The sequence below is a fragment of the Spermophilus citellus genome (assembly GCF_964194105.1).
Source record: "Spermophilus citellus genome assembly, chromosome: 3".
In the NCBI taxonomy this organism is placed as follows: domain Eukaryota; kingdom Metazoa; phylum Chordata; class Mammalia; order Rodentia; family Sciuridae; genus Spermophilus; species Spermophilus citellus.
In genome coordinates, this window is record NC_138184.1 from 42,691,931 (window position 1) to 42,706,125 (window position 14,195).

Here is a 14,195-nt window from a genome sequence, read left to right on the forward strand (position 1 = left end):
TTGCCTTCTGCTACATTTGCTGTTGTTTTGCTCTTCCTTTTCTAGGGCTTTGAGATGAAGTGTGAGCTCATTTATTTGTTGGTTTTTCCTTTTTTTGAGGAATGACCTCCAGGCGATGAATTTCCCTCTTAAAACTGCTTTCATTGTGTCCCATAGATTCCGATATGTTGTGTCTGTATTTTCTTTTATCTCTAAGAATTTTTTGATTTCCTCCTTTATGTCTTCTGTAACCCATTGATCATTCAGTAACATATTGTTCATTTTCCATGTGATGTAGGATTTTTCCTTCCTTCTTTTATCATTGATTTCCAGTTTCATTCCATTATGATCAGATAAAATGCATGGTATTATCTCCACCCCTTTATATTTACTGAGGATTGCCCTATGGCATAATATATGGTCTATTTTTGAGAAGGATCCATGTGCTGCTGAGAAAAACGTATATCCATTTGATGATGGTTGATATATTCTATATATGTCAGTTAAGTCTAGGTTACTGATTGTGATATTGAGTTCTATAGTTTCTTTATTCAACTTTTGTTTGGAGGATCTGTCCAATGGTGAGAGAGGTGTGTTGAAGTCACCCATATTTATTGTGTTGTGGTCTATTTGATTCTTGAACTTGAAAAATAATCTCAAATAACATATGATCTTAATAGAGCCTTGTATCATTTGGGGGAAAATTTTTTTCATGAGTTATTTAACACAAGTGTTAAGGAGTCAGGGGTTTTACCCAGGGATTAAAAATCATCTGTCACTATAGTGTTTGATGGTAGTTAGTGTCCTTTTATTGTTAGATGGTATGAGTAAGAAATATTTTGATTCATTTTAACTGTATCAATAATACTAGCCAAATGCTACCTGGATTTCTCATTGCCACAGTTTGACTTTTGACTCATGTCAGAAAAATCTGGCATAATTTGCGTATTATATGACTGCACTCCAAACTCTGGCTGCCATGTGTAAGCTAATCCAAAACATCTGTCCTGCACTTTGTGCTCAAAATCTCTAAAAGAGAATAGAGAATAATGGAAAATAGAAGGTCTTCTTCTGTGCTCAGTTCTTCAAAACTTAGGTCCTTAAACAAACATTCGGAAACAAATTTGTCTTCTATAATTAGCTCCAAGCACATGTTAAGATAAATAAGTGTGCATAGCCCTTCTCCAATACCCACCCAGCTTAAAGCAGTCAAGTCAATCCTCATATCTTCTGGATTTACTACAGTCTCATTATTCAGAAGTTATGAATGACTGGTGCATTGGTAGTCTCCGATGAGCAAGCATTCAAGAATTCATGTACTTATATATTTAAGTTGCTTACACATTGACTCTAGGCTTGCACATATGACTTGCTTTGGCCAATGGAAATTTTACAAGTCTGATGCAAGCAGAAGCTTGAAAATTGTTCATATTGAGTATCCTCTTGGAATGTCCCATCTTGGAAGCCAGTATGCTAAAAGACATTCAGTCCAATTTCTAAGCCATGTGAGTACATATGGAAGAAGAAAGATTGTCTTGGAAGTCACATCCCTCAATGAAGTCCTCAGCTAAATGAAGCTACATGAGCGCCCTCGGCTATATCATGTGGAATACAAAACAGCCCAGTTGTGTCCAGTCAACACACAGAATCATGAGTAATGATAAATATTATTTTGAATCTCTTAGTAAAGTAACAGAAAACTGAAACATTAATTATATAGGTTTATTTCAGTTGATATATAATGCATACATATCACAACAAATAATATAATGTATATAAAAACTATGATGTGAATGTTGGTTCTTTTTTGTTTATGTGTTTTTGTTGTTGTTGTTGTTGTTGTTTTGTTTTTTGGGGTACCAGGGAATGAACTCAGGGGCACTCCGGCTACTGAGCCACATCCCCAGCCCTTTTGTTTTGTATTTTATTTAGAGACAGGGGCATTGAGTTGCTTAGTGCCTTGCTTTTGCTGTGACTGGCTTTGAACTTGTGATCCTCCTGACTCAGCCTCCAGACCTGCTGGGATTACAGGTAAGAACCACCATGCCCAGCTGAAAATGTTGGTTCTTGATGGTTTTTAATATTCAAATCAAGTTCAAACTTTAATATCCATAGTGGGGAAGAAAAATTGTCAAGTGTAAATTATTCTTCAATTAACATCTCTTTTCCAAAAGTATTTTTCTATATAATTTTAGTCAAAATAAATAACAGCATCAATTAATAAAGACTTTGAAAATTCAGATGTATTGAGAGATGAATGGACTTTTTTGTTAAACAGATGTGTTCAAGGCCAAAGACATTAAATACATAAATACATTTTGAAATTGAAGTGTAAACTTAAGCACATTTCATTACTTTGAATATTTTCAGTTGAAGAATTGTAAGACTAAACATTTTCTTTGGTCTCCACCAAACTAATAAGTATGATTGATAAATCAGGTATGTTTTTCTACTTCTGTTCAGTCTGGAGTATAAACTAACAAAATTTTATTTAGTATTATTTCAGTAATAACATCCACCTACTGAGTCATGGTTAATTGCTAGGAATTCTACTCTTGTCTTTGCATATATTAATTCATTGTCACAACTTAGAAGAAGAAAAAAAAAAAACCCTAAAGATCGCAAAGAAATTGTGTAAGGTCAAAAAGTGTAGAGCCGGCAGAGGCAGTTCCAAGCAGTTGACTTAGAAGTTACTGTTCCTATAGTTCTCATGAGCAAGGATTCAGAATTTTTTTTTCTGTAAAGGGCTAAAGATAGTAAATATTTTAAATATTTACTGTGAATCATAAAGGCTTTATTTGAATAACTCAATCCTTCGTTTATATCCCAAAAGCAATTATAAAAGCAAAACAAAAATGAATGGGTATGGCTGTATTTCAATAAAACTTTATAAAAACAGGTGACATGCAAAATTTAACTTGCAAATATAGTTTGCTAACTGTCCCCCCACCTTTCCCACTAATGACTATCAAACATGAGCATGAATTAGAATCACCAAAGGGTTTATCCAAACAGATTATTGTGCCGCTGTTCCAGAATTTCTAGCTCAGTGGGTCTAAGATGGACCCAGGAATCAGCACTCTCCAGTTTCCCAAGGGATGCTGATGGTTTTAGAACCAGGGCCCATACTTTTAGAACCACTACTTTAAGCACATAGGACTTAAGTTTCTGGTTATAGGCTAGAACATCATTCTGAAGAGCTACATCTATTTGCTACATTTTTAGTGGGCCAAATTATCCCAGAATGGGAATTTTAATAAAATTCTTATCTCTACTTTCTCTTTGTTTTACTCTAGATGGGCTAGGGTGAGGGTCAGGAACAAAGGGAAGATGGGGGAGTGGTAAGGAGAGTTCATGTGAGTGTTAAACACAGACTTAGAGCCTTGCTCCATTCCTTCGTGTTCCTTCCCTTCTTCTTCTTTTGAAGATAACACATGAGACAAGTTTTAATCTCATCTTAGACCAGACTCACACCTATTCATACATAACCACGATTGTACATAATAGTTAATGTAAATTATAAAGGTTATGGACTCAAGATAACATAAATTTAAAGAATATTGCTTTGTACAGAGGCAAGAAAATGCCGTAAGTCTCAATGTTGGAGGCAGAAGAATCAGTGATTATAGACCTGTGCACATAAATGAAAGAAAAAACACTTTGCACACTCTCTCAGTGCTGGCTCATGGACGTAAGCAAGCAGCATTTCTTTACCCTTCACACCACCCTGTGATTTGGATGGCATCATCACAGGCTCCTAAAAGCCGGGACTCCAGAGTCATAACACCCAGGAGTAAAATCCAGGTCTTCCTGGGTCTGCAACCTGGGGTATGATTTTTGCCCTATCCTCTCTTTATCCCTAACACAGGATTTTGATGGCATATCTCTTAAGGGACTAAATGGTTAATACATGGGCAGAAACTTACCACATGAAAACACTTGTGAACATGGTGTATACTGTTGAATATATTTTATCATTGAGAAGATGGAAGTATGAGAACGATTGAATGATGTATTCAAGCTCCTTGATATATGCTGTAATCAACCAAGCAAGATGTGACCCTGTCTGAGGCTAATTCCAAAGCTTAGAGCCTAAGGGAGTGAAAACTCAAGCCAAACAAAATCAGCATCCAATCCCTTCAGGCAGGACATCAGGCTTAGGCACAGACACCGAAAGATAATCCAGTCTCCAAAAATACAGAGAACTGTGCAGAAGTGTAGGTTTGAAAAAGAATGGGCTTTTGTATGTGTGAGCAAAAGAGTCTAGGTAGCAGGGTAATTGTGTGAGGTGACAAGGGGGCATCATAGTACAGAGCAGCAGCATGATGGCCTTGGATGGAAGCCTATGAGCAATGTCTCTGGAAGCAAGAGAGTATTCCTGAGGCATAACTAAGGTCACAGGCTTAACGATGATTTTACATAACCACATACATACCCACGTACAATGAATAAAATCATTTTAAGTGATTTAAGAAAAAAAGGAAGATATTATAAGAACAATTTATTATTCCTCAATAATGAATAAATAAATAAAGGAGAAATATCATTATTCCATCACCACCCACTCCTCCCAGATCCTAGCTACTTAGCTAAGTAGGGCAGAGGCGAAGGAGTGCCTGAGGTAGCTGGGAAAATATTAAAGAAAAAAAATTTTGTGAAAATAATTTTACAAGCCCTTCTGTTTTCCAACAAGGGGCATATCTGTCCCAGGAGCCTTGCAGCTGTGCCTCACACCCAGCAAGCTATTAGGTTTACAACTCCCAGAAAATAGTTTCACACAGCTCTGATTGCACGGAGCCCTCTGAGGTCTTGCTGCAGGTTTGGTTTGGTTTCATGGTGATTTTATATTTCCTGCTCAAGTTTTTATTAGTTTTATATAGATACATAAGCATGAAGGGTCAAGGGGGAGGGAGAAACATAAGAAGACGGAATGAAGTTAAGTGAGTAACAGGAATTTAAAGAAACAAGATGTTGCTCTGTTTGTGGGAGGTGGGTGCCACAGTCTGGATGGCAAGGCCCAGTGCGGATCAAGAGCTAGTATCGCATGCCCATGCAGAGCAGACCTCTTGCATTCCCCAAATTGTATTCCCTTTCCCTTGTGCATGAAGACTAATTTGCCTTACGTTTCATTGTGTAGACATTAGGAACAAAGAAAAGGAAAAAAAATGCACTGGTAGATCAAGGTAATTCTCAATCTACTTCAGTTGTTTGTTAAGAGCCTAGGGGTGGGAGCCACCTGGACTGCCTGAGTATGAGGCTTGGCTTCTCAACACTCTATCCTGGGGATCTAGGACCAGTATCTTCATCCCTCATTTGTGAAGAGAAAACACCCTGATAAAAATATCCCATAAGGCTGTGTGTGTGTGTGTGTGTATCTCATTTAATAATAGATGGGAATTGATGAGAAAATTATAATAAATGAAATTTTCTATATAGGGTTATATACATACAGATATATTTAGAAAAGAACCAAGCACGCAGTAAATGGCCTACTTCAAAAATGTGTTACTGTTTTTAAAGGGATTCTTTTTTTTTCTGATCTAAACACAATGTTTTTTAAGTTTCTTCCTCTTCCCTATCCACTCCTGACCCAGAGCTCCCTATGGGGTTGGATGAGACTTTGCAGGGATTGACTGCATTGAGGGTGAACTTCCCTTGCCCTGGATTGCATGCCTACTCCATTTTCCACAGGTGTCTCTCCCAAGGGCGGTCCCTAATAAACCCACTGCTCACTAGTCACCACCTCAGAGTCTGTTTCCAGGGAGCATAACTTGCAACCTCTCAAACCATTCCCACTTTCATCTTGCAACCCATGTCAACAAAACTGACTTCTCCCAGATTCTTGAACTGCCACAGAAGAACATGCATCTTCTTTTGCACATGTTCTTCATCCATCACATAATGCAAAACCTAGCACGTAGCAAACAGGCAGTAAACTATGACTGTTGTTGAATAAATATATTCCTTGTGTTCAGAAAAGTCATCCCTACCCTTCTTCTTTCAACCTCCCTTCCCAGAGGCCCTCTCCTGTCTAGTCTTTTCAGGCAATCCAGTCTGGCTGCCCTCTCCTCTACACAGCATTTTCTGATTTTCCTTGTTCTTTTTCCTTTCTTGGGATTGTTATCACTTCTCTGCTCTATGAGAGATTTTTATTATACTTTCTTATAGGTGGGTACCTACCTATTTCCCTACAACTCATCAAACCTTGTTTTTTTTTTTTTTAGCACCTTGAAGTCATGTCTCTTTTTAACCTCTATCTATCCAGCAACTATATAGAAGCCCAACAGATATAAGGAAAATTTAGCTCAGTGATCTAATCACCTAGAGAAATTTTAGGAACATAGATTCTCATGCTTGACTTCAGACCCACTGAATAACCCAGAGTTAGGGCCCATTTCCACCACATTTAGAAATTGACAAGATCTCAGCTTGACTATTTACCTTTTCAATGGGAAGAGATCTATTTCCCTATATCTTCACTTTTTTGATTCATTCCATCATTTATATTTTACCCAAGGTTCAGCCCTTGTCAGGAATATACCATCCAATGATGTGTTTAGTCCTATGGGAAATAATAGTGTGTCTTAAAAAAAAAAAACACCTGTTTGGTTGCTGAGCATGAGTGCTCTGGAGACACAGGTGGCCTGTGTCGACTACTGGTCCTGCCATTCACTGGCTGTACAGCCTTAGCCAAATGATTGTGCCTGAGTTCGCTCACTTTCAAAATGGGAACAATATTAAGCCTTCCCTCATGGAGGTATGGTGAGGGTCAAATGAATGAATGCACGAGGAGCCTTTAAAATTGAACTTAATGTGTATGAAAATCTTAATAAACATCATTTCTATTACTGTTAAGACTATTTTTAATTATTGTTTGAAGAAATTACCTTCTAGAAACATATGTAACTATAATAGTTACTGCTTAGTTATCAATACTTAAAAGTCCGGTAGGGGAATGTATAATAACATTCACAATTTGAGGTTCAAATTTCCAGGACCTACATGATCTCCCATTTCAGATGCTTTTCTACAATCTCCAGGTCCCTAGTGACTAAAGATGTTTCTCACAGTCTGTTGTCCTGGCAGGGCTTTCCAAGCTTAAACAAATATGCTGTACTGTTCAACATTCTACAAGAGACTTGGGTGAAGGATGTTTTTTTATATCTCAGAGGTTTGAAATTATGCAATGTTTCAGGTATAGGGTTTCAACTGAGAGTGGCCTGTTTTCTGAAAGCAGACTTCTGTACAGACAGTAGTATATCAATTTGTCACCAGCTTGGAGATCCTGGCAGAAAACTGTGAAAATTACATACCTGTAATTTGGTTTTCTCATTACAGGGACCTTGACCAGTCTGCATTCTGTTGAGTAAGGTCATTGACACTTAACAGAGAGCAGCTGGACTGAAGAATTTGATGCCAAAATTCAGCAACTCCTCCCCTTCCCTCCGCCTCCACATCCCCCTCTGGCAGGAAATTACACCCAAACCACAGAAAACATTGCAAATGCTTGTATCCAAAGAGATATAATTAAGTTGATCAGCTTAAATAAAAAGGTTGTGACCCATTTCTTACTTTATGTAAATAAGTCAGGATAATAGTCCATTTCACTTGTCTCCAAAAGTGTTCATCCACCTGGATGTGACAGAAAACTTAGAATTCATTGAATTAATTTAAGGTAACCTTGGAGAAAGCTTTTTGCATAAAAACTCTGAAAATATTACTACAAAAATCTGTGATTGTCCTTCTCAGAGTTCCCGTCTTGGGTAAAATCCTGGGGATGTTCTACCAGTACAAGTTCATGACTATGATTAGATTTGGAAATCTGTCTTGTGAAACATAAACTCATTTTGGATCATTCCATAAGGTATGATGAAGGCAGATGGATAGCAATATAAAAAGGGAGATACTTAGGGTCGGTATGAGTTGGTGATGGAAAAATGTTATTTCCTTGGAAAGTAAACAATATTTGCTTACAGATATGCCCTGACAAGCACTTAAGAAAAAGAAGAGTATTAGAGAAATTTAAGTATGAACAAAATATTTTCCTATACGTTGGGACCTCTCCTGTGACCCCTCAGATTTTCAATAAAATAAGTAAACCAGCCAAAGCTAACTTCTAGAGGCTTTTTTCATGGAAACTGGTGGCAAGGTGGGGTGGAGAGGTACCCCTAGGACCATGTAAGATGGAAACAAGGACAATCACACAGCAGCTGTAATGTCAAGGGATAGATACACAAGGGCATAAGCTGTCAGGAATTTGCAAAAAATTATGGGGAGAGCTCTGGAATTTCAGAGAAGTTGGCAATGCGTTGACAATTCATGAGCAAATAAAAGCCCTTGCTGTCCCCTTAGTGGCCTAAGAAAGAACAGTCCCTTATACTCTCCAGGCTCATGAAGAGACTCCCTCTCTCAGGGATAGCAAGCCCTACTATGCTTTCCTCAAAAGGATTAACTCCAGTCCCCTTGGACAAAGACTTGAACATCCATTAAGGAAGACAGTAATAAACTTGTGATAACTCAAGGAACACAAACGGGAATATGTTGTCCTGCTCACTGTGTTAAATAAACCAAGAGAAGGAGCTCTAAACTCAGCTTTGGAGGAAGGCAATATAAGAGGTTTTCTCAGAAGAGGTGTGGAGTGAAGTTGTGGGTAAATCAGAACAGAAAATACATTCAAAATACAAGACTGGGACTCTGAGGGAACAGCAAACTACTGGACATGGTTTCTTCATGGGAGCTAATGTGGAAGATTTAGGTTACCCAAGACAAGCCTTGGAAGGTAGCCAAGGGGCCACATCAAAAAGGGTTTCTTGGGCTGGGGATATAGCTCATTTGGTAGAGTGCTTTCCTTGAGTTGGATCCCTAGCACCAAAAAAAAAAAAAAAAAGGTTTCTGTAGTGAATCTAAAGAGCTTAGGTTTTTGAGTGCATGTGAAGTGCTGAGCAGGGATTGAACCCAGGGCCTTGTGCGTGCTAAGCAGGCACCTACCACAAAACTACAACCCCAGCACTTGAAAACAAGGGGAAGTCACTGAAAGTTTTAAGCAGGGGGTGATGGAGTTAACATTTGAGAACCAAATAGTTAAGTTCAGGGTCTCTTGACAGTTTAGACACTTACCTGACCAAACATTATTAGCCAAAGGACCCATGTTTCCTTCAAGACCCACCTCCCCTATGAAATTCCAACCCTCTCCAATCATCCCTATAGGATTTGGCTCTTGTTCTTGAATCATTTACCTCCTTATGCATTTTTTTTCCAATGAAGCATTCTTTAAATGTCCTTTCGTATCCAAATCTTTGCAAATCATTCAGGATAAGGAATCACAAGCTTACAGGAGACAGACAGATGTGGTAAGTGAGTAAAGCAAACCGGGTATGAGACATTTGTTTGCAAGGAAAACATGTCATAATATTCTTTATTTCCACAAAAAAAAAAAAAAAAAAAAAAAAGGAGGTAGAAAGAATATTTATTCACCCAAAGAAAAACAACAGCATGAGGGAGTGCTAACAGAGATGTGTAATTAACCACATTATTAGGGAAGCATCAGGGAAGTGATGAGGTCTTTGGTCAATCAGAGGAACCATTTACATTTGTAAGAGAGACAGCCACTACTTGGTCCCAAGTGAGTGTTGTCATGCAGAGCTGGAGGTGTAGTATGCAAGAAAAGAATAAAAGAAAAAATACCAAATGTTCAGATTTTTATGTAAAATATTCAGATACTTTAAAGTTGGCTCAGTCTTCCTGAATATTGTGTCCAATATCAACATGACAGTAGCTCAGATGTATTCCACAGACCCCGGATTAAACTTCTGTCATATATTTTGATATGTCTATGAAGTCTACAAACTTGCTTAATAAATATAATTTGCAAACAGAGTGACTTTTGTGACTTTTTACACCCTTGTCTTTATCATTTATCTAACTCCGACTTTGTGTTGACATTTATTGGCATTTATTTTTCATGCTTATTTCCAATTTTCTCAAATATATGAGATCTTCTGGAGATCAGAAATCATCACTCGAGAATCTTTCTGTCCCCAGTTCTACCACGGTAATTTTTCTTCTGTAGAGCCACCATAATAAATATAACAACTGAAATTCATTAATTGCTTACTGCAGGCCAGACATTCTTTGGGTGATGGTTTATTTAAATTATTTTTAAAATATTTTTTATGTTAATGAATATTTATTTATTTGTGGTGCTGAAAATCGAACCCAGGGCCGTACACATGACAGATAAGTGCTCCACTTTTGTGTTATGACCCCAGCACCTATTTAAATTATTTTATTTGCTTCTTAAGACACTATTACAAAATGACTACAAGTATTTTGATTTATACTTATGGATGATGAAGTCAAGGATCAGAAAGATTAAACAACTTGTCGAAGCTTGTGGAATTTGTAAGCAAGCAGAGGAACTGGGACTCAGACCTGGAAGGCTGACCCCGGAAATACCATCATACTACTAAAAATGCCCAGCGGTGGTAGGAGTGATGTTGATGAAGTCAGAGAACTTAAGTCTTCAGGTTCATGTAAACTCTATGATTCCTCGGGGCAATTCCTTGAATGGCTAGGTCATACCAAATAAAGTTTAATGCACTAATGTTCAGTATTACAAAGAAACTAGATGATGTTTTCATCTCAGAAAAATAATTATCCTGTGGTGATTTATAAACCATGAAGAATGGTTTTTAAACTATGGATTCACAAAGATGTGTCCTGGATTTTTTCCATATTTGATCTGAATATAAATATGAAAGTTTAAACAGGCTTTCTGACATTTTACAACTGAGTTAAAAGAGACACCAACACATTCAAGTAGCAATGGAATCCACTAGAAGTCTCTACTGTGCTAACTAGTAGTGTCACTAATTAACCATTTAATGAAGTGTGTATATTTTAACATAAAATTCATTTATTCCACTTTTCTCTGCTTAACATATTGGAGTTCTATGTCAGATTTTGTTTGCATAATGGATTCTGCTTTGTGAGAAATCTGGAAAGCCTCTTTTCTACATAGGACATCTTGTTAAGTCAGTCCCCTCTCTCCTACCTAACTACGTGTGTGTGGGCAGCCAGGGGATGCCAAATAGCATTGTATTGTATTTACAGAGTCTAAATCACAAAATGTAAGATGTGCTATTATTATATGTACCACAAAGGGAATAAGAACATTTCTGATGAGAACATAGCATGCCATCAATTCATAGATCTTAAAAAAAATTAAAACAGTAAAGTTTTGAATCAATAGAAGATAGTATTTAAGAGCTTCAATGTTGAATGCAGATTACCTAGATTTCTGAGCCCCAGTGTGATAATGTTTGGAGGTAGGGGGCCTTCCGGTGATTAGATCATAAGGGTGGGTCTTTCACAAAAGGGATTAATGCCTTTATAAAAGAGGCTCCAAGGGCTGGGGTGTAGCTCAACAGTAGAGTGCTTGCACAAGATCCTGGGTTTATCTGCAGCTCCCCACACACATACACACAAGAAGGTTCCAGAGATCTGACTACCCCTCCTACCAGGTGAGGACATAGGGAAAGGTGCCATCTATGAACAAGAAAATAGGCCCTCACCAGACACAGAATCTGCCAGCACTTTATTCTTAGACTTCCAAGAACTGTGAGAAGTAAATTTCTGTTGCTCATAAGTCATCTAGTTCACAGTGTATTGTTACAGCATCCTGAAGAGAATGAAAAAGCCCTTGATCATATGACCTGATTGTACCAGGTTGTTCCTATAGGGTCAGGGCAGAAAGGTCAGATTCATGTGATACCGGAGCAAAGACCTTAGGAATCCGTGATTCTCCTTTGAATCTCCTCTTCAGAAGCTCTTTTCTCTTAGTCAGAAGAGTGAACATAGATCTGATTGAACAGGCTTTTATCCCTAAAGGGGCAGGTTTGCCTGATGATATAAAACTCTGTTCAGATGCCAATTTAATCTCTTCTGATGGAGAGGTTTTAGAAGCTTTTAGCCCTCCTTGGTGACCTCCGCATCACACAAATAGATTTCTCCTGCTCTTGTGCCCTACAGCCCCAGAGTTGGAAAGATGGAGTAGATTTTCTTTCTAAAGTTTTGGTCTTCGGTGCAATGGTGGGGAAGTACATTTAGATAAATGAAAAAATAATGGGTATGTCAATTAGTTTGATTGTGGCAATCATTTTGCAATGAATTTATATCACAACATCACATTATACACCTTAAATACATTTTTTTGGTCAAGTATTCCTCAATAAAGTTGAGGGAAAAGAAAACAAGACAATAAATGTTTTGGAATTTTTTTTTAAGAATCCCAATTTTGGAGCTAAATTGAGCCGCAGTCTTTGTGTTTGTTATTAAAAGATAATAAAGTCTCTTTGTCTTTTTAAATTGTGTATACTATTTCATATATGAAATTTTTATGTGGGCAAATAGGAACTCTCGTCTCAATCACCCCTTGAACTTCAAACATACCTTTCCTACTGCCTGGCAGGTACTGTAAATGCCTAAGACTAGCCTCACAAGCTCATTAAACCTAAAACAAACTAATGAACTTCTTCAACAATAAATGTTAAGTTAGTGTTTCCTTGGCTATACTTCAATAACAAATGAACCAAAACCTTGTGTCCCAGTGCAATGGAAGACAGGTGACTTTCCATGGCATCTCATGACAAGTACCTGGGCTCCCTTCACTGTGTGGCTACACCATCTGGTACCTTTCTAAACTCATTTCAGAAGGGAAATGAGGGCTGGGAGGTCACGTCTTAAGGAGAAAGCCTATCAGTGATGTCTTGTTCCTACCCATATTCCACTTGCCAGAATATGGGTAAGGGCCTTCCAAATCAATTGATTCTACCTCAATGGCATCTGAACATTTTCCTTCTTTTCAATCTCCCACTGACATCGTTAATTCTTCTCATATACTCCTTATCTTTCATCTGTACCACCAAATTAGTTCCTTAAGGTGTTTCCAGGCTCTCTCTAGCCTCCCATTCTTGGATACCTACCTCCGAAGCTGCTGGCTGCTTTCTAAGACTTTCAAGAAGAAGGTCGTGAGTTTATAAGAGTGAATTGGGTGAGAGAAATGGAACCAGAAGTAGCCAAAAATTCTAAAATTCACATAGATTTAATCCTGACACACTCTTTTCATCTCCTCTGTTCTGCTTAATATATTCTGTATTCTCTCTTACTTAGAAAGTCTTAGAAATACCTTAGAAAGATATATCCTTGTAAGGGCTACTGACTCTATGGCTTTATTTCTCTCATTTTTCTTTTATTTGGATGAAAATCTGTTTTCCGGAACAAAGTAAGGGATAAATTCAAGCATAAAAGTGTAGCAGGATAAGATGCTTTGGGCTGCAACCAGTAGCAAGCTCTAAGTTAAACTAATATTACAATACAGGGATATACTAACTCATAATCAAAGTCCAGAGGTAGGAGGTGGGTGCTCCATGTTTGCTTTTTAGGAGTTCTCTTAACTGAGCTCTTCTCTGTGTTTGCTTTATCCTTGGACCAAAAATAAAATAAAATTTAAAAAGTATATGTGGCAAGTCCAGTCCTCATATTGAGCATGACAATGTTAAAAGAAAGAAAGAAAAAAGTGTTTGTTTTTGTGTTTTCTTTTTAGAGAAAGAAACCTCTTACTGAAACTCCTCTTAAGATTTTAGCCACATTTCATTGACAGGATTGGGACATGTACCATATATAAACCAACCATTGCAAGTGGGGAGAGATTACCCTAACTGGCTAAAACTATTAATTTGGGATGGAATGAGAGGTCAGCCACACTAATTATTACAAAAGACAAGGCATAGAAGAGGGACGGAGAGCAGGAGGAAGGAAGGGAAAGCAAACTAGAATTGGCCATCTCATTTGGTAAGCCCATCCTTTGAAAATAATTCGTCTATTTCAGAGGTCTCTCAGATGGGAAAAAGAACTTCTAGGCCCTGCTTCAGAAGGAATAAGATCTCTGGCTATGCATCCCACATTTGAACGTTCCAGGCAGTGGGGAATTCACATCACTTCTGTTCACAGTCATTGACCAGAACTAGTCATAAGACCCAACTTAACCATGGGAAGTAGGTGGCAGGAAATTCACATCCATCACATGCTTGGAGTTCAGGAAGCTAGAAATATTTTAAGAGCATCAATGACAACCATAGTCCTCTAAATATTCAGTCCATTCAAACAACCCGAAAATCTTATTGAGTTATCACAAGAGAGGTTTATTTCTCACTCCT

At 37.8% G+C, this 14,195-nt stretch overlaps 1 long non-coding RNA gene across 5 annotated transcripts in view; it reads left to right on the forward strand.

The window, feature by feature from the left end:
- Positions 1–14,195, forward strand: part of LOC308644240 — a 175,894-nt gene that overhangs the window by 105,210 nt on the left and 56,489 nt on the right. For 4 of the 5 annotated variants that reach the window (XR_014020927.1, XR_014020929.1, XR_014020930.1 and 1 more), the window contains one exon: positions 1,912–2,010. The exons of the other annotated variant lie outside the window; for it this stretch is intronic. This is a non-coding gene — a long non-coding RNA (uncharacterized lncRNA). The remainder of the gene's footprint in view (positions 1–1,911; positions 2,011–14,195) is intronic. 5 annotated transcript variants of the gene reach the window in all.